This window comes from Leucoraja erinacea, chromosome 19 (assembly GCF_028641065.1).
Source record: "Leucoraja erinacea ecotype New England chromosome 19, Leri_hhj_1, whole genome shotgun sequence".
Lineage (NCBI taxonomy): Eukaryota > Metazoa > Chordata > Chondrichthyes > Rajiformes > Rajidae > Leucoraja > Leucoraja erinaceus.
Window position 1 is genome coordinate 30,947,367 of NC_073395.1, and position 25,852 is coordinate 30,973,218.

Genomic DNA, 25,852 nt, shown 5'->3' on the forward strand with positions numbered 1-25,852 from the left:
AGAGTAGCGATAATTCTCGTGCTATAGGAGGGTCGCCAGGAGGTCCTAGTGGGTTGTCAGGAGGTCGAAGGTTCTCATAGGTTGTAGTCAGTGCTGACCAGTGAATTCCATGGCTTATTGGGGAAAAAAAAAAAGTAAGCAGTAGTTTTCAGAACCAAGGATAACTGACCAGAAATGTTAATGTCCGCCGAGCTTCACAGCCATGTATCTCTAGATTCTTAAAAGTTGTCTCCACGCCTTCTCTCTCCTTCTGCCCCCCTCTTTTAAAAGACTTACCATAACCATCTTAGTTACAGCGCCAACCTTCCTGTTCATCGCGGTGTGTGTCTGTATCACCTTGGCTTTGCACTGTGTGAATTTCACCCAGACAGTGCTCCCCCCGCTTGCACTGTACCCTGCCTGCATAATGGGCTGGTGAAGGAAGCGATGTATATGTATGTGTGTGTGTGCGTGTGTGTGTTCCACTCTGACAGTCGCCATTCCAGTTGCTGGCAGTCGCCTGAAACATCGCCGAAGTGGGACAGGCCCATAAAGCTATACCCTCTAGTGTTTGACATTTCCATCCCGGGACAAAGGTTCTGACTCTCTATCCTATCCATGTCTCCTATAATTTATAAATTCCTATGGGTTTTTTTTTATCAGAAACAATACATAAATTAAAGTCCATCGAGTCTTCATTCACTGCTCACAAGTTCTCATTATTTTATCTTCATTTTCAGTATGCAGCAACATCAATAATGATAATATGCTATCTCTGCTACATTAAATCATGATTCAGCCAGATACAGTATATACTTTCCTTTGACTCCCTCACTTGGTACTTGGTACATAAATCCATCAGTGCTGATGGCCTGGAGAGAAGGAATGGGTGATGTTTCGGATCGAGACCCTTCTTCAGACTGAAAGACACCGGAATGGGAAATGAGAGATATAGACAATAATGTCAAAATTATAAAGGATACAGGCCTTTATCATTGTTACATTTTTGCATATCTTTCACTCATTGTTCTTTATCTCTCTGCATCATTATCTATATGTCTCGTTTCCCTTTCCCGGGACTATCAGTCTGACGAAGGGACGACCCGAAATGTCACCCATTCTTTCTCTCCAGAGATGCTGCCTGTCCCACTGAGTTACTCCAGCTTTTTGTGTCTATCTTTGACTTAAACCAGCATCTGCAGTTCCTTCCTACATAGTAATGATGACCGAAGAGAAAAGTCTATTTCAACTGATTGACTGGGTTTTTCCGATCTTCCAAAGCTATTGAAACATTTTCTTGGAGGGTATATCTTTCTTTGGTGAGCAGAATGGCACATTCATTCATCAAAACTGCCTTTATTGCCCCATATTTAAAGATTACCTTTGAGTTGCAATATAACAAGTTGTTCTTTTAAATTAACAAGATCATGACTAAGGCTGAAATGTTTCAATGGACATAATCATTTATCTAATTCAAATAAATCCATAGGTAGAGCAGAATAACAGATTTTTTCAGCCTGACCCTCTGACCCTCTGAAGCAGCAGTTACTACTACCACTCTGCTTTGGCATGGACAAGTTGAGCTGAGTGGCCTGCACCTGTGCTATATGGCCCCATGATTCTAGGTACACTACTCTTCCCCCCCCCCAGCCCATAAACATGTCCAAGGGGTAACAAATATTGATTCTTGTAGAATTAAGAAATTGACTGGTGGGAATCAGTTCCTCATGCCTTTCCTGTAATTCATGATGCACCATGACTAGGCATTCCCAATGTTTCCTCCACCCTTCAATCCTGCAACCATCTAATCCCTTGGGTGTTTTTTTTTTAACGTAACCTGAGATCCAATTTCCGTGTAACCAAATCTTTAAGCCTGACCATCATGTAGCCAACTTTCCAAGTAAAATTGGGCCACCAGGAACTCTGCCATGGTTCTGAACAAATGTGATTGCTTTAAATTTGCCAATAGACTTAAATTATTATATCTGTAGACAATAAGGTAAGCTTCAACAATTTGTTATTACTCAGTCAACAATCTATCATTCAGTTATTGTTTGTCCATGGTTTTTATTTTAACAAATATAAATATTATTTCCTCCATTTTTCTCCAGATTTTTCCCAGAGATGCTGCCTGGCCTACTGGGTTACTTCAGCATTTTGTGTCTATCTTTGGTATCAACCAGCATCTGCAATTCTTTTTTATTAAATATGATTTTATTTGGTGTAATAATAAATGAGTACACGGTCTTTGAAAACACTCAGGAAACAGAGTATAATAATTATAGAGAAAGAGACAAATTTTGCTCACATTATGCAGATGTTTGGGCAGCTGATGACTTGTCCATGGGGGGCACCTAAAATGAAAGATTTGCTTCCATAAGGGGTTAATTTCTACCCCAGCATGCTAAATACAGTCAGAATGGTTTTTGCATGCACGACGCAGGTTTCTATTATCTTTTCCAGGCCTTGTGGAATTTGTCTGGCACCTCTTAAAGAAACAATTATTGATCAGTCAAAAGATGGGGCCTAAAATATTGAGAAAATTCACTTTTGTTGCAGCTGAGTGAAGTATGAACGCTCCTCCTGGCTCTTTAAAGCAACTCTGGCTGATGATTATCTCCTGCACCAACACATCCTGCATCCATCTTACGGGTGACCATTGACATGGTTGGGGCTGCATAACATATACAGTCTGGCACGGTGGCTTTGCAGTAGAGCTACTGCCTTACAGCTCCAGAGACCCGGATCAATCCTGATTAAGGATGCTGTCTGTATGACGTTTGTACGTTCTCCTCATGACCTGCATGGGGTTTCTCCGAAATCTTCGATTTCCTCCCACACTCCAAAGATGTACAGGTTTGTAGGTTAATTGGCTTGGTATAAATGTAAAATTGTCCCTAGTGTGAGTAGGGTGGTGTTAATGTGTGGGGATCGTTGGTCGGTGCGGACTCGCTGTGCCGAAGGGCCTGCTTCCACACTGTATCTCTAAACTAAACTAAATCTAAACTAAGCAGAAAACAGGCCTTTTGACTTAAAGGCATTTGCCAGGATTTATAAATTACCCAAATTTCTTCTCAGTCTGCTTCATCTGATCTTGTCAGTGTACTCAAGTGCCCTCACTCCCACATGCACTCACTACCGCTGGTTACAGCTTCACCAACAAAGTTGGAAATTGACTGCTGGAACTGTGCTACTATAGCCAATTTTGCAGCACTAATCTAACTCTTCTAAGCAACAGCAAGACTATGACTGTCTCCAGGTACTTTTCAATTTCATGTCCAGTGGCTCTTCTTGTCAAAAGGTCAACATAGATTAATTAAAGAGCTAAAGCACAATCCCCATCCATGGTATAAATAATCACTTATTGTTGTTGGTATTTTATATACTTACTCGATTTTGGTGTTTTTAATAATTAATGCTGTTATAGTTCTGAGTATTTCACACAATCCTGATTCTTTCTTTATGTTAGGAAAAGAAACATTCATATCAAGATCAAATATATTTTTGGAAGTTTACTCATGACTTAATTGCATATAAATATTTGCATAACCTCTTAATTAAAAAAAAAAAACCTTATCTGTTCTAGTTTACACCATGCTGGCAGGTTGTTAATATTTTTGAGAAACTGCAAGTCATGTCAGGCCTACATTGTTCCACTGAGTTGCATAAGTCAAGCACTTAATACTTGAATAATGCTCCAGTATTGTGTTGAGCTAAGTGCTTTTATATTAAGTAAGACTCTACACAAATCTAGTCAACTGAAAGCAATACCTTTAGCAAGAGATTAGCAACTGGGAAACACTGGAAGTAATGAAAGACTTATTTTATCACCAAAAATATTTTGGTCAATAACACCAGCATGATGGCATTGTGGTAGAGTTGCTGCCCAACAGTGCCAGAGACCTGGGTTCGATCCTGACTACAGGTGCTGTCTGTATAGAGCTTGTATGTTCTCCCTGTGACCACGTGAGTTTTACCCGGGTGCTCCGGTTTCCTTCCACACTCCAAAGTCATTCAGGTTTGTAGGTTAATTGGCTTTGGTAAAAATTGTAAATTGTTTTTGTGTGTAGAATGGTGTTAGTGGACGGGGATCGATGGTTGGCGCTGACACGGTGGGCCAAGGAGCCTGTTTCCACGGTGTATCTCTAAACTAAATTAAACTGACTAAACAATGATGCCTCTTGAAGTGTTGTCACTGATGGATTTTAGGAAATGTAATAGACAATTTGCACAAGAAAACTTTGCAAATGTAAATGTAATGCCGAATAATCTGTCATCAACACGGAGGCACAGGATTCTTAATTTCTGCTGACTGAACAGAAGACATCTTTACTTGGCATCTTACCCCACCAGTGGCATCACAAACAACAAAGCACTCAATTGTTGCTAAAATGGAACTCTTTTTTTTTTTGCACTAAAGATGCTGGAGTGGGACTTGAACTCAAAACCGTCAGATTCAAAGAGCACTACCCACTGAACCACTGTTGATAATAAGAAAAGCCACGTGGTCACGGGGAGAAACTCTGTATTGCAACCGGGCCTCTGGCACTGTAAGACAGTATGTCAGCAATCAGTCATTGGGTGAAATTATTGGCATTAATCAGCTGCAATTTATGGCGATGGCACATGTTTAATGAATTTGGATGGCTATCTCTTAGTACTTGTGGAAACACTGAAAAAGGATTGACAACAAAGATTCAATGTTTTCTAATATACGAGCCAAGGTCACAGTAAAGTAACAGTTGTAAACTGTCTGTAACTCAGAACTTCTGAAGAAAATTGTATACTCACTGTTTTTTTGTTTATCAAGCACAGTTTTCAGGAAGACTTATTCCTTTATTCTTTCTTAATAGTTTCATAAACTGGGAACACCCTGGTTGGTATACATTCAGAAAATCTGTTAACGGTCCACAGAAGTCATTACAAAATAATAATGAAGAAAATATAGGATACATACCAGGGACTTTGTGGATACAGTGTACTTATCTATAAAATGACAAAGTTACAAATGAGTTGTGATGTCTCTGACATGTATTTTTTTCCTCTGTTTATAAACAGAACAAAGCGCAAAGATGAATTTGCCGTTTCGCAAAACTAACCAAAGAATGAGATTCATGAGTGTTTACTGCAGCCAAATTTGATAAAGGATGTGGAAATATCTTGATATATAAGAGATCTGGAATTTTTGAAAGTGAGTAATTTTACAGTAATACCAAGCGTCATGTAGCTGGAAGTCACCAGGTTCTATTGTTCATACAAGACCATAATTATCTTCAGCATTTAGAAAAGAAAAACAGTAGTCACTTTTCCTCATAGCTAATCATTGACTGTCACTAGATCTGTTCTCAGTGTTCATGGTTTGACAACAGGTTTGCAGACTGTTCTTACACCATTTATCAAGTTATAATTAATCACATACACACATTAATAATAGTCCCTTTGAAGATAACTGGCTTCTTTGTAGCAATACCTGTAGGAGTATAGGGAAGAGGTGAACACCCACATGGACAAAAAAATGAAATCACATGTCCAGGAGGATAAAATGAATCATACTTGCATTGTGATTGCATTAACGTCACAGTGTGAGCGATAGTCTAACCAATTTCCTTTATGTACAATGGTTGGCTGTAAACCCAAATTGAGATGAATGATTGAAATGGCTTGTTGACCAGATGATGTTTTTTTCTAATCATGTGCAGTCTTTAAATGATAACTAGACTAAGTGGGACCCGTTGGGTCCCATGTTCACACGGGAGAGCTGGTCCCCCAACACAATATTCCACCATTCCACCAATTCCAATATTGGTGAGGGGGGGCTTTCTGGAGAGCTGCAAGGCCACCAAATTCAAATCCATTTTCCTACCATTTCAAGCAGGGTGCAAGGCCACCGAATTCAAGTGCAGTTTCTTACCTCTTCGAGCAGGGTGCAAGGCCACAAAATTCAAGTGCAGTTTCATACCACTTCAAGCAGGGTGCAAGGCCACAAAATTCAGGTTCAGTTTCCCCACTTCAAGCATAGTACAAGGGCACCAAATTCAAGTGCAATTTCCAACCACTTCAAGCAGGGTGCAAGACTGCCAAATTCAAGTGCAGTTTCATACCATTCAAGGAGGGTGCAGGACCACCAAATTCAAATGCAGTTTCATACCATTTCATGCAAGGTGCAACAACACCGCATTCAAATGCAGTTTCATACCATTTCATGCAGGGTGCAAGGTCACCATATTCAAATGCAGTTTCATACCATTTCAACCAAGGTGAAACCACCATAAAACCACACAAAACACCACACACAGTTCAGTAGACATTCAGTGTGTTCAGTTGATTCACAGCTCAGACAGAGTTGTGACCTCTCCCTCCCCCATCATACAGAGACTGAGCCACACCCACACTTCCGGGGTTTATAGTCCCTCCCCCTTCCACCAGAAAAGGTGTGGCCTTCATGGTGTGATTGACAGGAGAGCGATTCTCAACATTTTTTAAACATTAACAACCATTAGCAGTGCATTTTTATTTCAACCCAAACAACCATTAGCAGTGAATTTTTACTTCAACCCAAACAACCAATAGCAGTGCATTTTTATTTCATTAGCAGTGCATTTTTACTTTAGCAGTGCAGGGAGAGGGAGAGGTAGCGGGAGAGGGAGCGGGAGAGGGAGAGGGAGAGGGAGAGGGAGAGGGAGAGAGATGCGTTGGGGGAACTGGTGAGTGGTAAAAACGGGTTGCTTTGGGGGAGCTGGCGAGTGGTGGAATATTGCGATGGGGTTGCCATTGGTAATGGCAGCAGCAGCTTAAAAGAGAATGCTGCGCATCATGATCTTCAGTCCGACTGGGGGGGTTAGTGTGTGACGGTGGTGGGAGTGGGGGACGGGACGGTATGTCGGTGGTCTGCATCGAGGCAAAGGTCGAGTCTATTCATTGACTCAAAGATTGATTGCAGTTCTACAAAAAGAAACAGAACTTTAAACCGATGATGCCCGCAACCTCCCCACACACACATGTCGAGTCCACACTGCCTGCTCCCCACCACACCCCCTTCCCCCCCCCCCCCCCCCGCTTCTGCCTCCTTCACATCACCCTCCCCGCCCTCCCTCAGGCCCCCAAGCCCCCTGCCCCTCCACCTCCCCCCTCCCCCCCAATGTGGAGACAATTGATTGCCTCCATAAATTCCATAATTGTGGGGGGTGATGTGGTGATTGGCTCCCGGGGGCGCCTGTCTCCGGGGTGAGCGTGGATTCCTTGCCCCCCGCACTTTGGGGGATGGGGCCCAACGGGTCGCAGAGGGTCACACTTGGTCTAGTATTAACTAATACTTAGTCATCTGTTCTCCTATTTGATTATGCTATTCACAGGAGCATGGATAGGAATAGGCCTTGTATCTATTCTAATATATAGCTAATCTATACCATATCATAAGCACACCATCCATTGTCTGCTGTATTTTCCAATGACTGCAGGAGTGTTCCTGCTGAGTTCAATAAGTGCTAAACCATCTCTTGCTGGAAGACCAGCCTTCATGGAAGTTTGTATGAAGGAACTGCAGAGAGAAGCATAGAAACATAGAAAATAATTGCAAGAGTCGCCATTTGGCCTTTTGAACCAGCACCGCCATTCATAGAAACATAGAAAATAGGTGCAGGAGGAGGCCATTCGGCCCTTCGAGCCAGCACCGCCATTCATTGTGATCATGGCTGATTGTCCCCAATCAATAACCCGTGCCTGCCTTCTCCCCATATTCCTTGATTCCACCCTTAGAGCTCTATCTAACTCTCTCTTAAATCCATCCAGTGATTTGGCCTCCATTTCCCTCTGTGGCAGGGAATTCCACAAATTCACAACTCTCTGGGTGAAAACGTTTTTTTCTCATCTCAGTCCTAAATGGCCTCCCCTTTATTCTAATGCCTCGTCCCACTTAACAAACCTGAACGGAAACCTCTGATGACCTTGCCCACGACACAAGGTTTCCATGAGGTCGCCGGAGGTTTTGGTCACTCTCCCTAATGGTCGAAAGTGGTTTCCATGTGGTCGACGCTTCTTCTAGGATGCTTCGATTATTTCAACAAAATCAAAACCGGCCTCGACTAAAAATAGGTTGCCGTTTGGTCGAAGCCAGTGGAGTGGGGTCGCTATTTATTTACAGGCAGTCGAAGGCCATCTCCTTCGCTGACCAGCCATTTTGATTGGCTCATTGGAGTTTTCAGGACCTAGAAGGACCCACAGGAAGGTAAAATGCCCGCTAACTTTATTAAACTTCTTAAAACTGTCTCCACTAATTCTCCCCCCCTCTTCTCTCCCCTTCTCCCCACTTCTCTCCCCCCTTCTCCCCCTTATCTTCCCCTCTCTCTCTCTCTCTCTCTCTCCCTTCTCCCCCCCCCCCCTCTCTCTAAGGACTAACCGTGTTCTGTGGCAGCCGTTTTCCTTCCTCTTTATCGCGGAGACAGCGCTCCTCCGCTGTCTGGCCCCCACCTTCACTATATGTGTGTGTGTGTGTGTGTGTGTGTGTGTGTGTGTGTGTGTGTGTGTGTGTGTGTGTGTGTGTGTGTGTGTGTGTGTGTGTGTGTGTGTGTGTGTGTGTGTGTGTGTGTGTGTGTGTGTGTGTGTGTGTGTGTGTGTGTGTGTGTGTGTGTGTGTGTGTGTGTGTGTGTGTGTGTGCGGTCGGTAGCAAAGATCCTGTAGGATCTTCGGTTGGTAGATGCAACTCACGCTTCGGTCAAGGCTTTCCAGGCAAGTGACCAAAACCTCTGGTGACTCATGGAAACCTTGGGTTGTGGACAAGGTCACCAGAGGTTTCCATTCAGGTTTCCTAAGTAGGACAGGGGCATTACTGTGGCCCCTGGTTCTGGACTCTGAACATTGGGACCATTTTTCCTACATCTAGCTTGTCCAGTCCTTTTATAATTTGATATGTTTCTATAAGACTCCCTCTCATCCTTCTAAACTACAGTGCATACAAGCCTAGTCTTTTCAATCTTTCCATATATGACAGTCACGCCATCCCATGGAAATCTCGTGAACCTACGTTGCACTGCCTCAATGACAAGGATGTCCTTCCTCAAATTAGGAGACCAAAACTGTACTCAATACTCCAGATGTGGTCTTACCAGAGCCCTGTACAACTGCAGAAGAACCTCTTTACTCCTATACTGAAATCCTCTTGTTATGAAGGCCAACATTCCATTAGCTTTCTTCACTGCCTGCTGTACCTGCACGCCACTTTCAGTGACTGGTGTACAAGGACACCCAGTTCTCGCTGCATCTTCCCCGTATCTAACCTAACCCTATTGAGATAATATGGATATAATGGATAACCTCACATTTATCTATATTATACTGCATCTGCCATGCATCTTCCCACTCACTCAACCTGTCCGGGTCACCCTGCAACCTCCTAACATCCTCTTCACAGTTCACACTGCCACCCAGTTTTGTGTCATCCGCAAACTTGCTAGTGCTGCTCCTAATTCCTTCTTCCAAATCATTAATATATATGGTAAACAGTTGCATCCCCAACACTGGCACTCCACTCGTTACTTTCTGCCATTCTGTAAAGGACCCGTTCACTCCTACTCTTTGCTTCCTGTCTGCCAACCAATTTTCTATCCGTCAACAACCTACCCCCAATACTATGTGCTCTAATTTTAGTCACCAGTCTCCCATGTGGGACCTTATCAAAAGCTTTCTGAAAGTCTAGATACAATACATCCACTGGCTCCCCTTCATCCATTTTACTTGTCACATCCTCAAAAAATTCCAGAAGATTAGTCAAGCTTGATTTCCCTTTCATAAATCCATGTTGCCTTGCACTAATCCTTCTACTGCTATCCAAATGCCCCATTATTATCTCTTTAATAATTGACTCCAGCAATTTTCCCACTACTGATGTCAGACTAACTGGTCTGTAATTCCCCGTTTTCTCTCATGCTCCTTTCTTGCTTTTTCCCCGTATCCCTTGATTCCCTTAGCCCTAAGAGCTAAATCTGGTTGAAAGAAAGGTCTTGACCCAAAAGTCACCCATTCCTTTTCTCCTGATATGCTGCCTGTCCCACTGAGTTACTCCAGCATTTTATGTCTATATTCATGGAAGTTTGTTCAGTTGAGATGAGATAAGAAAACAACAGAATTATTTTGGGCAATTCATTGCAGATCTGGTTCTTTTGTGCCATGGATTCCTCCACAGTACTGGTGTATTTGGTTGAATGTTGATGGTGGAATCAGAAAAAACTTCTCAGGCTTTGACATAAGTTGTCCCGCTGGTGAGAATTAAATCTGATTCACTTTCCACATTTTCTTCTTCAGGTGTGCTGTTTTCTCATCTCATCAGAACTGAACAAAATTCCATGAAGGCGATTCTTCCTGCCAGAGATGGCTCAGCAATTATTGAACCCAGCAGGTGTACACTCATTTGCATTGATTTATTATTGTCATGTGTGCCGAGATACAGTGAAAAACTTTACTTGCGTGTTATTCAGTCAAATCATACCACACTATTAAGCCATGCACAAATATAACAGGTAGTCCAAAGAGACATTACCAGAGTGCAGAGTATATTATTAAGCAATATAGAATTACAGCTACAGAGAAAGTACAGATTGAAAAATGTGCAAGGCTAACACTGGGGTAGGTTTGGAGATTGAGATTGTACCCTTAGTTTATGAGAGGACTGTTCATTAGAATGATAAAAGCAGGGAAGAAGTTTAGTTATAAATCTGGCTTTTCTTAAGATTTAATTGAAAGTTTTCCTAATTCCAAATAATTTGCCATTGGCTTTGTGCTATTTGCCGTGTCTTGCTATTTCTCTGCGTTCATTCCAATTGGCATGGTGGAAACTGTGGAAGAACGCAGGCTGCTTGAAGTTGAGCAGTGTAGCCAATGTACAAGCAGAAGCACTCAAACCCCGTTCAATGGCAAATGTCCAATGGGACTCTGACGGAAGCGTTTTACGCGCTGTCATTTTTTAGTTTAGTTTAGTTTAGTTTAGAGGCAGAGCGCAGAAACAGGACCTTCGGCCCACCGAGTCCACACCGACCACGATCCCCACACATTAACACAATCCAACACACATTAGGGACAATTTTACATCTGCACCAAGTCAATTAACCTACAACACCTGTATGTCTTTAGAGGATTGGAGGAAACTGACGATCTTGGAGAAAACCCATGCAGGTCATGGGGAGAACGTACAGACTATGTACAGACAAGCACCCTTGGTCAGGATCGAACCTGGGTCTCTGGTGCTGATAGGCAGTAGCATTACCGCTGCACCACGGTGCCGCCCCTTGAGCCCAGAATCTGCCCTGGAGCCCACTTCCACCAAGCATTTCATTAATGCTAACACTTGAATTTCCAACCATAATCTTTTCACGAAAATGATCAATCCCATTTGGTACTTGGAGAATCACTATCAACAATCAATTAACTATTTGTCAGAAGCCCATGGCTGATATGATGGAACTAAGTAATGTATCAGCCCACATTGTTGGATATTTACGGTCATTTTCCCGTTAACCAGCAGTTCACGCAATATGTTTCATTGCGTGTGGTTTGGTATATCTGTCAAGCACCAGAGACTGAACTCTGCAACAATACATCGCTTTATCACAAAGTGCTATCACACTTTCCTGAGGCAGTCATGTTGAACATGTTGTATTTTATATCTCCAGCCTCGGAGAAAAGTTGTATTCACTCATTCTATTCAGAAACGCATCTTTCAATTACTGATAGATGTATGGGATTAGAAATTGAATTCTAATGAATAATTAGTCAACATTACCTGTTAGCTAGAAACATTGCCTAATAATCATGTAAAGTAATGCACAAGATGTGCAAAGCAAGACCATCTAATTGAAGTAAAGCAGTGACTTTCCTTTATGATGTAATTGGGATTCATCATAAAAATAACCAATTAGGGACATGATTCCAATTTATTTGATTTCAGCATTAAATGACTCTTGGGAGTCTAACATTTTGCGAGTTGTAATGAGATGTAGAATGTGGTAAATGTCTCATGATATGCCCAGAAAGGTATTACAAAACATTAGCATTCAATGAGCCATAGCCTAATAACTATCATGGTGTTGTTATTGGTTTTCCAATGAGGGAATACCACAAAGAAAACTTGGTGCTTAAAGGAAAACATAGAAACATAAAAACATAGACAATAGGTGCAGGAGTAGGCCTTTCGGCCCTTTAAGCCTGCACCGCAATTCAATATGATCAGGCTGATCATCCAAAATCAGTATCCCGTTCCTGCTTTCTTCCCATACCCTTTGATTCCATTAGCTCTTAGAGCTACATCTAACTCTCTCTTGAATACATCAAAAGAGCTGCCATCACAGTTAATGTCTGTGTGGAGTGAAACTGTGGGATGGTAAGTTGGTACAGACACCTATCCAAAGCATGTCAAACTCTACTTTATGTTTCAAAACCAAACACTTGGGTATAAAATCTTCCACTTTCACTTCCCAGCAAATGCAGCCAGAAAATATTCAAAGCCTTCTTTCCTGACCTATCTTGCCGCCTCGCGTATGTGGAGTAAGGAGACATGGCTTCATCAACATGGTTGTTCAGCAGGAACAATCAGGCACTTGCAGTTACTAAATTAGGCTAACTTTGCAAGGTGAAACAGTCATTGTAGTTAAAGATCTACAACCAATTTAATCCCAGTCCTTGTCTGAGGGTGATGAGTAAATGAAGATACATTGCACTTCAGTTCCAGAGTGTTGTTTGCAGTTCTGGTCCCCACACTGCGAAAGGATGTGATTGTTCTAGAGAGGAGGATCACCAGGATATCGTAGAAACAAAGAACTGCTGATGCTGGTTTATACCATAGATAGGTACAAAGTGCTGGAGTAACTCAGCAGGTCAGGCAGCATCTCTGGAGAAAAATGATAGGTGACATTTTGGATCAGGACCTTTATTTTCCGCCTCCTACTTTCAGTCTGAAGAAGGGTCCTGACTCAATGCGTCACCTATCCTTTTATCTTAGGAGATGCTGCCTGACCCGCTGAGTTACTCCAGCAATTTGTGTCTATCACTAGGATATTGCCTAGATTGGAGCAATACGGTTATTGGGAGAGGCTGGGTTTGTTTTCCATGGAATGGGAGAGGCTGAGGCGTGACCTGAGAGTTATAAAAGGTTATAAAGGAACGTGTATAGGGTAAATAGTAAGAATCCTTTTTCCCCATTTCAGGGTGATCTAAGGCAAGAGGCTTTCAATAGAAGGTGCGATTGAAGAAGTTTAGAGAGGATTAAGGGGGACTATTTTTCACCCAGAAAATGGTTCAAATCTGGAAATCTGAGGAAATAGTCAAGACAGGTTCTTTCACCATATTTAAGATTTAGAAAAATGCTTGAATCGCCAAAAAAAAAGAAGGGCCGCAGACCAGATGTGGGTACATGAGACAAGCATAGATAAATACAATGGTCATCATGGACATGGTGGACCAAATATCCTGTTTCTGTGCTCCATTAATCTATATCCTTTCTTGCTGTTGTATAATCTATAGTTATTGAATGAATACTGGTCAGCAGAAAGTCCTCATTCTATAACCTAGTAAAAATTTAGCCCACACTCACTTTCATTTGTGTTCATTGCAATTCCAAGATTTGAATGTATACTTTCATATTACTTATGCTAATGTCAAACATTACATTAATTATGTCAGACTGAGACCACATGTGATACTGGAAGGAATAGACCGCTCTGTAAGGTTCCAAGGTATCTTGGCTATCTATTCCATTGAATCATTTTAAAGTTAATTGTCATAGTTCATTATCAGTGACTGGATATGGCCCCTGCTTGGCCAGCCTTCACAAATGGGGCAGCCGTCCAACCCCACGGTGTGCTTGTGGAGAGCAGCAAACAATGCAACACATCATTGAAGCATGCCCTCAACAAAGACTCAAAGGATGACTTGTCACCCTTCATACAGCAAATCAAGAGGCATCTGCTTGGCTAAAGGACTTTGCATTCGCTAAATAAATCAGTGATGTTATAGTCAGATTGCTACTTTCTAAATACATGCCTGTAAAAGAATGCCTTAGATACCTGAAGTATGTATGCAATCAAGTATACCTAACCTATAATCACCCATTTGGTAATTTCATTTAATTAAATGGTATTAGCAGCATTCCATTTCCTCAAGTCTCCATGGTAATGAACAAAATGTAAACGCTAAATTGTGCAAAATGTCTAGTTTAATAAAAATGCTTAAAATTAACACTGAAGTTGTGACAATTTTTGTTCTTGTTTTCTCATATTGCAATATTTAATATGCACATTATCTGTGTTCCAAATTAAAGTTAAATTATTTTTATGTTACTTTTTTTAACCAACCTATTAAATAATTCCTCAGGTAATCATAATATCTGAAGCAGGATATAAGAATATAAGATTTAAAAATATGGTAACTTCACTTTTTATGTTCTAAAATTAAATGAACTTTATTTCGGATGAAAGAACACAAAGTATAAAAAAAGAACACCCCATAAAAAAGATATTTGGTGTGCATAATACACAATGTAAAAAAACTCGTCCCAACAGACATTTGCGTTTTGCTTTATCGTTACAGTGAACAACAAACTGCTCAGTTCCTGTGCACAAACGTTAAGTAGACGTGTTAAGTAATAAAATTATAATATATTGTTATATTAAGGAATCAGATGAGCTATATAAATATAGTTACTTACGAAAGCAACACATCTTCTGGGCATTCAATCTTGATAAATTAAAATGAGTTTTGTATTTAAACCTAAGATTTGCTTGGAAAATGAATATATTGCATTGCACTAATAGTAATAACAATCTCAGTTCATTTGACAAGCTCCTTTATTGTATTATTGATTTTACTGATGTCACAGGGTTTTTTTGCTGTCAGTCAACCATCAATTAGCAGTTCAATGTGATTTCCTGATTTCACTCATCAGTTCGTTTCTCACTATCCGCCTATATTCTCCCATGATTTTTTTGTTAATGCCATTAATTCATTTAATCTGTGTTTATTAAGATGAAATATGAATTATCTGTGTTTAAAAAGTACAGAGGAGTTGAAATTGATTTGGGATTCATTGTGTGTGATAAGCTGAAGAATAGGCTTATGGCATTTACAAAGAACTGTGGAATAAACAAAGCAAGCATGTTAACATTACTGGGACAATTGTACACTGAGACTTTAGTACAAGTGTACAATTGTACACTGAGATTTTAATCAACAAATAAACCACTGAATCACAGTTGATGATAAGTTGCATCAGAAACAATGTTATATGTTTGAAAGGAGAGTATAACCCTTCACTTCATGGTGAGAGGTAAGAAGATGAGAATGAGAAGCCAGAGATTACTTTCAAGAAATAGACAGCATCTTTTAAGAAACATGGATAGAAACATAGAAAATAGGTGCAGGAAGAGGCCATTTGGCCCTTTGAGCCAGCACCACCATTCATTGTGATCATGGCTGATCGTCCCCATCAATAAACCGTGCCTCCCTTCTAGGAGATGAGGAGACATTTCTTTAGTCCAAGGGTGGTGAATCTGTGGAATTCTTTGCCACAGAAGGCAGTGGAGGCCGTCAGTGGATATTTTTAAGGCAGAGATAGATAGATTCTTGATTAGTACAGGTGTCAGAGGTTATGGGGGGAAGGCAGGAGAATGGGGTTAGGAGGAAAAGATATATCAGCCATGATTCAATGGTGGAGTAGACTTGATGATTGTAAACCTAGCAGTAAAATGACAACATGAATGGAAAAATAAACCACTGCAACTTTGAAATAATCACTAAATAGTATTGTAATAGATTTGGTGTAAAGAAATATTATACATAATCAAATATTACCAATCTCATGGTGATAGAAAGGAATCATATTTACAGTTATTTTCAATGTTAAAGCATTTCACAACCATAAGACATGCTTGAAGTGCAGCTGCAATTGTAATGATGAGAAGGGCAAAAGTCAACAATCTCAGACATGAGGACTTTTGCAAAATAAACATTGATGAGCATTAAATACAGTTTTACGAAAATATTGCTGATGTTTGGATGATTGTTAGTAATCCTAAAGTGTTAAAAATACTATTCTTCAAATCCCTGGCGGCCCTATTGTCTACTGTAAATGCAGCGGAGTGGAACTTACTTTACCAAATCTGGAGAAACAGCTAAAAACTCTAGGGGTCAACTAATAAAGAAGTAACTTCCACCCGTAATGAATTTCCAACCAGTTTAACGAAAAGCAAAAATGTGCAGGGTGAAGTTAGAAAGAATCTCTGCCCATGGTAATAGAAGCTTGTGCTTTACTTCTAAGGTATGAAAAGTAATTAATTTTTCTGTTCAATTGAAATTACATTGCACTAGTGAACCAAAACTATAAAGAAGATTGGGGCTTAAGAGGTGTGTGGAGTTAGACCATGGACCAGCCATGATTTCAGTGAAGGACTGAAATTGTTGTTTGGATTTGGTGTTGTCAGAGTGCGGTAATTGTTCTGTTCCGCAGAAAGAACACAATTTCTGGAGCTAAAAAAAGGCAGATTCTCAGTGAACCAGAAAGAAGATATTTTACAGATATGAGGATAAAAGTAACTGTGAGAGGCAGTTCAAAATCTCACAGATTCCAACGCAGTGGCGGAAGAAGGTCATTGACCTCATAATTCTAACAAGATAAGAGTGATTTCAAAACATTAAAGACATGTTAACTGAATCATCAAGAGGCTCAGTGGAATCCCATAACCACAATATTTACAGATTACCCTGACTATTGTGATCATGGGTGTATGCATCGATGGCACTATGTTCCCTGTCCCAAACTCCAAATTCAATGGAACCAACTTTCAGAAGTGAAGTTCAATGTACTTATATTGCTCATTATATGTCAGGTGGACAGAGCTCCTCACATGGTGCTTATCCATGCATGTCCAAAACTTGGCTGTCCTTTCCTTGATATCCATCAGTAGTTCTCTACATTCCACTAACCTTGATGCTTGCAGCTGAGTGATCTGGTGATTGGAGCAACTAATTAACACCCTTCCTTCTTCTTCTGGGATTTTATGCCACGCGAAGAAGAAGCATAGTGCACCCATCCTCACCAACCATTTGGAGATACAGATTTAAGATTCTCATGCTCTCAATGTGTTTATGAGTAAATCTAATTGTATAAAATGTTTTTATGTGTCTTGTAAATCATTTCTGAGTTATTGTTTTCATAACAGAAACATAGAAAATAGGTGCAGGAGTAGGCCATTCGGCTCTTTGAGCCAGCACTGCTATTCAATATGATCATGCCTGATCATCCATTGTAAAAATCTATTCCTAATCCTAATTCCTAAAAACCTAATCATCCAAAATCTTATCTCTTACAAAATCTACACCGTTCCTGCATGTCCCTTCATTCCGTTTGGGATATAAGAGCTATATCTAACTCTCTCTTGAAAACACAAGAACCCCGTTTAATAGCAGATACAATTGAAAATGTTCAAGCACAACACATTTGGACCAGGTTTCCCAACAGAAGTTGCAAACAATATGACAACTAAACTGCATGAATTTGAAGACTGTTCCAAAACTGATTCTGCTGCCAACCATTCACCCACTCTGCACCTCAGTCTTTATTTTGCACAAAACATCTCTGAGATCACTGCCAATGTACTGATGATGTGCATAGAAATTGAAATGTATAAGGCTGTCATGCATTAAAAAAGGGTTCTGACATCATTAAACAAAAGCAGAGAAGACATCGTCTGATGATAAAACAGATGATGATCTCAAGACTTTTACTGGAAAGGAATTATGTTTTTTTTTTAAATCACTTCTTAATGACCTGTCTCAAGACTATAACTTGGATTCTAATGCAGTGGTGGAAGAAATTCAATTACTTCATGATTCTGTCAAGATAAGAGTGATTTCATGCTGGGATAAATGCAGAATCTCATACAATGCCATTTGAAAAAGGTTCAACTCTCTGTATTAAAGCAGAGAAAATGTGACATTTACAGATGATGTGCAAGTGAACAAAGTTCAGTGGAGAGGCTCCTGTACCTTCTTCACGATGGTAGTGGTCAGATGACCAGGGTGGTGTGGGTGGTGCAATGATATTAGCTGCCTTCCTGCAGATCTCTTTGATAATGGGGAGCTCACTACCCGTAATGGACGTGGCAATATCCACAGCTTTTTGGGTACTAGAGGCATTGACGTTAAGCGAACATCAAAGGTTACTTGAACCAGTAAGCTTTGAATGTTCAAAAGGTAGATTGAATAGTTGGAGGTAGGTAGGGAATTAGTGAATGGAGTTGTAGAGAATGCAAATTACATGGTTCCCAAAAATATCAGAGACATCCATTGTTTTTCTATTTGCAACATTAGGACCAGGTGAAGATACAGCTCTGCTCATGGAAGTGACCAAAAGTAGAGATGTAGGAGTAGAGATATATTGAAGAGGTATGTGTAAGGTTGAAGGGCTGTGCAGAGATAGAAGATAAGATCATGAAGTGATTTCACATGAAGGAATAGATTTTTATAATAAAGATTTTTTTTAAACTTGCTGGAGGAACACTGAATTAGACAGAATCCATGGAAAGGAAATGGACAGATGTTGCTTCAATCAGGACCCTTCTTGGGATTAATGGAGAGGAGAAATTAACTAGTGGAAGGACGTGATGGTAAGCGGTGGGAAATGAGTTAGCAGATGGATTCAGATCAGGAGGGGTAGATTGGTAGATGAGTTGGGTAGGAGAGAGATGGTTGGAGATGGTAACCAAGGCTGGAGGTGAAAAGCCGAGAGAACAGAAGTGTGTGGGTGGTGGAATTTGATAAAGAAGGAAGATGGGATGTGTAATGTGCAACCAGAGGGAGGGACAGTGGGTTAAAGAAAACAAGGAGCGTTAGAGAAATGAGCAGATGGAAGATGGAGCAGAATGTGGAGAAGGGAACTGGGTAAAGGAACAAAGGAAGGTTTGCGCCAAAGAGGTGGCGGTGAAGCTGGGTAAATTATGTGTGTGAGGGGAAGTGGAGGGGTATACGGAATATGGAGAATTCAATGTTCAAGCCATTGGATGGTCAGCTACCCGATAGGAATATGAGGTGTCGTTCTTCTAGTTGGTTGTGGCCTCACTCTGGCAGTGGTAGAGGCTGAGGGCAGACAGGTCGGTATGGGAAGGAAAAGGGGAATTAAAATGTCTGACAACCACAAGCTCCAGCGGGTCCTGGCAGATTGGACACAAGTGTTTAGTGAAGTGGTCACCCAGCCTATGCTTGGTCCCACCAAAAATGATAATAGAATTTAAAATAACTCCAATTTAAAAGTTGGCAGATGCTGGAAACCTTAAATAAAACCACGAAATATTAGAAATACAGAGAAGTGTAGCTTTGTGGTTCATATCAATCTTTAGGCTTTTCTCTACAGCATGGTTGTAATTTATATCACAGTGTTTGTTAATGTTGAAAATATGTTGACTTCTCAGATTTATTTTGGTGATCGGATTGTTTCTCGAAGTTGAACTGCCTTGGCAAAGAGACTGTGGGCAACAATGCCTTTAATTAGAGATTGTTTCAAGATGAGTGACCTTGCCATTGTGCTTTGATGGATTGAGTCTGTGCCATTAAAACTCGTGGTAATGGTGACATTTTCCTTTCACAGTGAAATCAGTGGAGTGGTGTACTTCAATTGCAGGCCCTGCAACTCGAATACCAAACCAAACTACTCAGAACCTTTATAAGCGAAAGGCACTCAAATGCAAATTTGTTCCTGGGGCAGTGTGTGTCAACGTCCAGCTTGCCGATAGGTCTTGGTGGATGTGGGATCCTGGGCAGATTTAACAGGTCTGATACTCCCTGATTAATTTAGGTTTCATGTTAGCATCCTTCCCTTTAGCATTAACATTGAATACAGTTAGATTTCCATTAGAAAACTCCCACTTTCCCTGATACTGTAAGAAAACCATATTTCAGTATAATAGCAGTAGTCAATTTGAACATTTGCAAATTGAAAACAAAAGTGTTGTTGAGATTAGCATATCAGTTGAAACTTGATGTTCTGGGAAATGTCCGCCCTCATATTTTAATCAAAACTTGCCAAATTAAGTAGCGAGCTGCTACCGTCCAATCTTAATCATGTGCCCAATGCCAGCGAAGACCTAGTCGAACCTCACCACACAATGGTACAACCCAGGGGCCAGGAGTGATGACCGATGCGGCGAGGAAGTCGCTGCGGGAGATTATTGGGAAATGATTACGGGTTGAGGATAGTGGATGTCAGTTTCAAAGCATTTCCCTTTAAGTGCAGGGCGATGGCTGTCGTCACGTTGGAGGGTTGGAGTTTAGTGAAGGTGTGGTTGTGAGAGCACTCCAGCCTCTCATCAGATGAAAGCCGTCTCTTCACACCAGGAGCTAGCACCGTGATTCAGATCATCCAGCGGCGATCAGGGACGCTCCTCGATTCTATTCAAGTTCTTCTCCCCTCCCCCCTTCCCTCCCTCCCAAAAAAAGGTAAGATCATGCGCAATTTAAAAACAAAAAAAAAGACAAAAATTGTGTTCTATTTTGTAAGAAACAGATACAATTTCAAAACGGTCAATAAGTAGGATAGATAGATTACGCGGCGATGAGTCGGGTTGTGTGGATTGATGTGCGCTTTGACAATAGTGAAGGAAATGGTCGGGAGAAACTGTGAGGCGCCCGCACCGGTTTCAGGACATTTTTTATTCAACTGCAACTGCAGCGTTTCGATTTATTGGATAAAAGGCAGCAAACGACATTCTTCCCGGGATGGACCGAGGGGAGGGGTGGTGGTGGTGGGAGGGTGTGGTGGAATCTGTCTTTTTTTTATTGCATCTGTGTTTTATTTTTGGATCGTCTCGTAAAGCAGCGGAGATGGCGAGGGGATTGGTACCGTGGAGATTCTTGTGTTTGGTTGGAGTTGTATGCAGATTGATAGTGGCAGTTTTGTCTCCTCGATCCTCTGCCGCTTCATTGTAAATAAAAGACAACTCCACAGGCACTCAACACATGCACACCCATTCTAACACACACACACGCGTGCCTTTGTGAATATGTATATACACACACACACACAACGCTCACATAGATTCACGCACACGATAACACACAGATGCACTGAAGCAGACAAACCATACCCATACGCTGCCGCAAATATATACATATACAAACTAGTACACACAATATAAAAATGGACAGTAATCCAAAATAGACACAGTAATCCACCGAGGCACATGATGCAACACGATTACTCAAACGTATTTGATCCATGTAAATAAACGCAGACACACGCTTACAAAGGCGAGTAAAATGGAAGCATTAAAAAAAATCCACACAGGAGAGACGAGGTGACAAGGATTAAATTTACAAATACGCATACAAAGAAAAGCACACAATGAGACGTGAGCGGACCACCATAGACAGCGACATTTTATTTGCTGCTGGGTCGTATGATCTCGTTATCTGGCGTAGTCTGCGTTGGGTTCGCTCTGCGCAAGGTGTATTTGGCAAGTTATCCACCCAAGGTTATTCCAGCAGCTCCCAGCGATGGACGCGACCCTCACCCCCCCCCCCCCCCCCCCCCCCCCCCCCCCCCCCCCCCCCGCCGACCACACTGGTCCACGCTGCCCGGAGATCGGTGGGCATCGCCTGGTGAATATCGTACCTTCCCACCCGTTACCCGTTATCATCTGCTTCACAGCGAATGGTCGCCGTGAGTCTAGGACGCCTTTGGCCGGCACCAATCATCCGTCTGTGCGGGCTTTAAAGGATTGCCAATCCTCGGTCAAGGTCGAAGGTTTCAGACAGGTTTTAGTGCGTCGACGCGAATGCAGGAGGGAGAGATCAGGAGATGTTGTGTACCAACGCATACCCCTCCACTAACGCAATAGATTAAAGACGATGAATGCCTGAATATGCCCGACACATGCCACGGACATCCATCCATTGCAGCGCCTGAGAGTCTTTTGCAGCTCTATCCATTTCAATTCTACAGAGCAGCGCTATCCATCGGCACTGCGGTATCGGGCTGGCCCGCTCCTCGCTGGAGCCATTGATCTGGGGGAGGTGCATGTGGAGGGCGCTCCGTTTGATCGCTCCCTGAAATTGCAGCAGACACAACACAACCGAGGGGAAAAATACGCTGCAATTGGAACAATGGCTTAAGTTTCCTGCCGTCATGGACATTGATTGAGTAAGCGACAGGGTCGTCTAGCCAACCTATTCGTTCTCTGCGATAAAAGCCGCCTCTTTAAATAGGACTTTATCAAGGTCTGGTTTAATTCTCTGTCATCAGTCTGAAGAAGCGTCAGCCATTCCTTCTCTCCAGAAATGCTGCCTGTCCCGCTGAGTTACCCCAGCATTTTGTGTCTATCTTCAGTTCTCAAATATTGGTCTGCTCAGGTGATTCAGTTTCCAGTATCGAGAGGCTTATTCCTAATTTGCCAGAGTGTGAGATTAGTAGTTACCAACTATTTTACAACTCGAAATTACCAGGCTACACGTTCTGCCGTGTGTGTACCTCTCAATAACTGGTGCAACTCGGCTTGCAAAGGCAAATGTACTGAATGGATGAGTTGTTTGCCGAGTTTTATTTGATAAATATTGAACATACAGTATTGTGGTTATAGTTTAAAGATTCTTCATGTTTAAGCAGTAACGTAAGTAAATTATAGTGAACATTTTCCATTTTCCGATAATGTACCACATTCTCTACATGCCCACACTGATAGATATTTGACTGCAGTCTTCAACAGAAGTTTATCTCAAGCACATATTATTTGGAAATAAGGTTTATCTAAAAATAAAGCCAGTTATTTTAGGATGTTATATTGGTGAAGATTAGATGCAGCATGGTGGGAGGGGGTGAGGGTGGGGGGTGATGTTTGAGAACTATCACCAAATAAATCCAATACTCTGGCTGTTTTTCTGGGCCAGAGTTTTCCATTCTCTTTTACCCTTTGGGGAATGGGGTTAACATTTCTATAGATGCTCATTAAAATCATGTTCCTACTGTTTATAAATGAAAGCCTTATATTTTACATGAAGTATTGTTTTTCAGTGGAAATCCTGGTTGAGGGATGGTAATGTTTCTATTTAGTCTGTAGAAAAGAAATAGGTCATTCTCATACTACCATAGAGCACAGAAGAAGGTCAGTAAGGCCACTGTTTCACAGACTGAAGGAGTCAGCCAACTTGTCCCATTCCCCTGCTGTTTTCCAGTAGACCTGTATCTTCTCCATTTTGATATACATACTTTTCTCTGGCATCCTTTCAGGGAGATAATGTACCAGATTATACCAATTGGTCGCATAAGGAATTCTCATAAATTCTCCCTGAATATTTTGCCAGTTATCTTAAAGCTGTGTCCATTGATACCAACTTTCTTGCCAGCAGTAACATTTTCTAGTCTTATCAAACACACTATGGTCTCAAACCTCCATGTGACTTCCTCTGCTTTGCTTGTTCACTGAGATGTCTCATTCACCATTGTGGAAAATCTTCCCAATTCTCTTATCAAGGCCTTAACATAACCCCATGTGTGATCCACTGAACTGTGCACAGTATTTCAGACGAGCCAATCAATATTTTAAATAATTTATCATTACCTCCGTGCTTTAGAGTGATACAGTGTGGAAACAGGCCCTTCGGCTGAACTTGCCCACACCGGCCAACATATCCCAGATATACGTCCCATCTGCTGTGTTTGGTCGATATCCCTCCAAACCTGAGCTATCCATGTACCTGTCTAACTGCTTCTTAAGAGTCATAGAGTGATACAGTGTGGAAACAGGTCCTTCGGCCAAACTCGCCCACACCAGCCAACAATGTCCCAGCTACCCTAGTCCCACTTGCCTGCGCTTGGTCCATAACCCTCCAAACCTGTCCTATCCATGTACCTGTCCAATTGTTTCATAAATGAACAGATAGTCCAGGCCTCAACTACCTCCTCTGGCAGCTTGTTCCATATACCCACCATCCACTGAGTGAAAAATTTACCCCTCAGTTTCTTATTAAATCTTTTCCCCTTCACCTTGACTTATGTCCTTTGGTCCTCGATTCCCCTACTCTGCGTAAAAGATTTTTTGCATCTATCCAACCTATTCCTCTGGCAGCTTGCTCCAGAAAACCACCAACATTTTTGTGAAAAGTTTACCCCTCAGATTCCTATTAAATCTTTTCACCTTAAACTTATAACCTCTGGTCCTCGATTCACCTACTCTGGACCAGAGACTGTGTATCTACCAAATATATTTCTTTCATGATCTTATATACCTCTATAGGATCACTGCTCATCCTCCTGCACTCCAAGGAATAGAGTCCCAGCCTACTTAACCCCTGCCTATAGTTGAGACCCTCTAGTCCTGGCAACATCCTCGTAAATCATCTCTGTACCCTTTCCAGCTTGAGAACATCTGTCCTATAACACGGCGCCCAGAACTGAACACACTACTCTAAATATGGCGTCACCAACAACAACTGCACCATGACCTCCCAACATTGGTTTAAACCAGCATCTGCAGTTCCTTTTTACACTATACACCTCCCAACATCTATACTCAATACTCTGGCTCATGAAGGCCAAAAGCCTTTTTGACCACCTGATCTACCTGTGATTCCATCTTCAGGGAGCTATGCAACTGCACTCCTAGATCCCTCTGCTCTATAACACTACCCAGAGCCCTACCATTCACTGTGTAGATCCTGCCCATGTTAGACTTTCCAAAATGCCACACCTCACATTTTTTTGCATTAATTCAATGCATTCCACAGCTCCAATTATAAAGCAAAGATACATAATTTCTTAGTTGTAACAATCTAATGCCAATTTCTTGCCCATATCGATATATGTGAATCCTTGGATGTACCTGTATATATTTACAAGCATACAATTTGGAAATAGCTTTGCATCCATATCAGGAAAGAGAAATTGTATTGATTTGCAGAAATTAGCAATGTTTGCAGAAGTTGGCCCTTATTTGTGGACCCCTAGACTTCCTCCTACTTAAATTGAATGTCATAAATGCCATGTCATCTCAAAGTCATACAGCATGCAAACAGGCCCTTCAGCCCAACTTGTCCATGCCGACCAAGATGCCCCATCCAAGCTAGTCCCATTTGCCCGTGTATGGCCCATATACCTCTAAACCTTTCTTATCCATGTACCTGTCCAAGTGTCTTTTAAATGCTGTTATAACACCTGCAGCAACTATTTCCTCTGGCAGAACGTTCCATGTATCCATCACCCACTAAGTGGCAAGGTTACCCCTAAGCGTCCTATCTTGCCTTCTATGTTATACATACTGTATGTCCTCTATTTTTTGATTCCCTAACCTGGGTAAAAGACTGTGTGCATTCAACATTTATATTCCCCTCCATGATTTTATACACCTCCATAAGTTTAGACCTCACTCACTCAGCCTCATGTGCTAGCTTGAAACATAGCCTGCCCAACATCTCCCTGTAGCTTAGCCCCACGGGCAATATCCTTGTAAATCCTCTCTGCACTATTTCTAACTTAATGATATCTTTCCTACAGCACGGTGACCAAAGCTGAACAAAATACTACAAATGTGGCCCCACCAATGCCTTGTAGAATTGCAACGTAATGTCCGAACTTCTATACTCAATACCCTAATTGATGAAGGCCAAAATACATTTTCACCACCCTGTTTGCGTGTGATGCCAAACTAATTGGAATCATAAATGATAATAGTATATGTAAGGGATAAGTACAACAACAACAGCAGTGCCTTGCTTTTAGAAATTCTTTTTTAATGCACTGAAATATCTCAAGGTTCTTACAACAAGTAAGATAAAGAAGAAAAAAATAATGTACACTCTGTTAGGGCATTGTATTTTCCAGTATCCCCCTACGCAAATAAAAAATATTCAA

General features: G+C 41.4%; 1 protein-coding gene across 1 annotated transcript in view; it reads left to right on the forward strand.

Moving 5' to 3' along the window:
* The first annotated feature begins 19,403 nt into the window (after positions 1-19,403).
* slc6a15 (solute carrier family 6 member 15) overlaps positions 19,404-25,852 on the forward strand; it is a 43,751-nt gene continuing 37,302 nt past the window's right edge. The window contains exon 1 of the mRNA XM_055650757.1: positions 19,404-20,448. The gene's annotated coding sequence lies outside the window, so the exon portion shown is untranslated. The remainder of the gene's footprint in view (positions 20,449-25,852) is intronic.